Raw genomic sequence first — 2,660 nt, forward strand, 5'->3', positions numbered from 1 at the left:
TCCATCATCTACTCACCCTCATACTGATTGAGGGTTAAGTTTAGTTTTTTAGTCCACAAAACTACTTCAGATTCACAGGAAAACAGTGTTGCAAAATCTCACAAACAATATAAATGAATGGTGACCAGTTTTTAAACAGAAAAAACAACAGAAAAAAGTATAAAATGCCTCCGTACAACTTGCCTGGTGTAATCCATGTCTCCAAATGCTGTTCACCTGTGTGTGCACACCGTCACACCTCACACATCCAGTTCAGACAGTGTGCATGTGCACATGAATGTGGCTTCAAGCTAAGGATCTACAGTGAGGATTTAGGCAAAAAACGTGACGTGAATGACATCTTTCAAGTCAACTTGGAATGTTGGGGCTTTAGGAGACTTGGATTACACCAGACAATGGAGGCAATTTTTTACATTTCGAAACTGGTCACCATTCACTTCCATTCTTTAGGGGATTCTGCAATGCTGTTTCTCTGTGAAACTCCAGCAGTGTCTGTGGACTAAAAAACTAAAAGCCGCTCTTCAATCAGCATGAGGGTGAGTAGATAATGACTGAATTTTCATTTTTTGGTGAACTATCTCTTTAATTCTCTATTAGGCTATTCACACTGCATATTCTTACCCCCAGGACTAATCATCTTGACAAGTTTTTTTTTTTTTTTTTCATAGTACCTGCCCTTTTCCAAACATTTTCGGAGGACAATTTCCGAGATGGGTCTGTAACAAACCATCTGGTGTGTTAGGTTATTAAGAAGTAGGACATGTGTCAGACTAAAACATCAAAATGCATGTCAAGTAAATTTTTTCCAAAGATGGTGTCTGTCATTTTAGGTCGTTCTTGTCATGCTAATGTTTGTTCAACTGTTCATTTTTCTGATCAGTTTCATTTTAATTAGGTATTTGATTCTATAATAACAGGATTTTATGCCATGATTGACAGCTGAGCTCTGAGTCAGCTGGCTGTGTGGGAGGGAAGTCGATACCGCGGCTCCAACACTGGTCACCTCCCACTGTCACCAGTGCAAGATGGCAGCACTCGTATCCAGGATATTTTGGCTTCACTTTTGTATAATGGGAGGCAGTGGAGACAGGTTGTCCATCTTTATTTACAGTCACTGGTTCAAACACCTGTGTCATGAACTTTGGGTAGTGACCGAAAGAATGAGATCACAGTTATAAGTGGCTGAAATTAGTTTCCTCTGTAGGCTCAGTCTTAGAGATAGAGTGAGGAGCAAACACATCTGTAGGGAGCTCGAAGTAGAACCGCTGCTCCTTCACATCAAAAGAAGCCAGCTGAGGTGGTTCAGACATCTGATAAATAGATGCCTCCTGGACTGGGAGGATACCTGGGGTAGACCCGGAACTCACTGAAGGGATTAGATATCCCATCTGGCCTGGGAACACTTCAGGATCCACCAGGAGGAACTGGAAAGTGTTGCTGGGAAGAGGGACATCTGGAATACCTTGCTCAGCCTGCCACCATTGCGACCTAACCCTGGATAAGCGGAAGAAAATGGATAGATGGATGGATGGATCCCTTTAGGTATACAACAATGTTATTCACCTTCAAAAAGAGAGTTAATCTTTAAAACTTGAATTGAACTGGATTGAACTGGATGTCGCCAGTATTGGCTGTGTCCCTGCCTTTTTCACTGTGCTTTGGTTTAGTTGCTTCAGTAGTCTCCATTGTGAAAAGTTTGCTGTATCTGCTGCATTGGTGTAACGTTGCTGGAGTGCAGCAGAATGATGCTCTGCCAATTTTTTTTTTTTCTCCAAGTAGGGTGGGCAGGTGAGAATGGGTGAAATTTGGAACAGAGGAGTTGGGGCTGTGCATGTCATGTCAGATTAAAATGTATAGAATAATTTAGTGTAACATCAGACTCTGATATTCTGATTTCTGATATTTTGTTCATAATATCATGAACATTACAGAAAACACAATAGATGAGCCTTGCTGATAATTCTGATAACAATCTCTGGAGGAGCAATAAAACTAAGTATAAATTAACATAATAATTTTATAGATAATAGAGATTTCGTGTTAATTTGTTGATTTTTTTTTTTAAGTAAGTACCTGTGTAATAATAGGGATAATATACAGTGAGCAGGTGATTACTGTGACATAAATCCCTATGTCCCCATAACATACCATATTGAATCATATCATACTGTATTGTTGTGTATCATATCAGACTGTAATGTACCATATTGTATCATATCATATTGCACTATATCATAAAATATGTACAATATCGTATCGTATCGCATCATATTGTATTTGCTGGAATATGCATGAGGATCAAGTGTCAGCAGAAACTACATAATGACATTTAAAAACCAATATAATAAAACACCTTGTGACAGTTTAATTGTCAACAGTATTTTCACATGTGACATTTAATCTTTACCATATTAGGGAAGACTATAACTAATATATATTTTTAATTCTAGGGTTGTTTTGTGATGTTAGAGTAATACTGTTGCAGCTAAAATGTCCTGTTTCAGTGTTTACCAGCAGATGGCCTTACAGGGAGGTTGACACTTGTGCATGATGTTACAGTTAGCGACAGGATTGCTGTGACAGATTTCACCTCATGTTTGCACAGTCCCGCCCATTTCAACGCAAACTGACTCAGAAAAACAGAGGAAATGAGCTGAGCG

The sequence above is a fragment of the Lutjanus erythropterus genome, chromosome 12, assembly GCF_056507025.1.
Source record: "Lutjanus erythropterus isolate fLutEry1 chromosome 12, fLutEry1.hap2, whole genome shotgun sequence".
In the NCBI taxonomy this organism is placed as follows: domain Eukaryota; kingdom Metazoa; phylum Chordata; class Actinopteri; order Lutjaniformes; family Lutjanidae; genus Lutjanus; species Lutjanus erythropterus.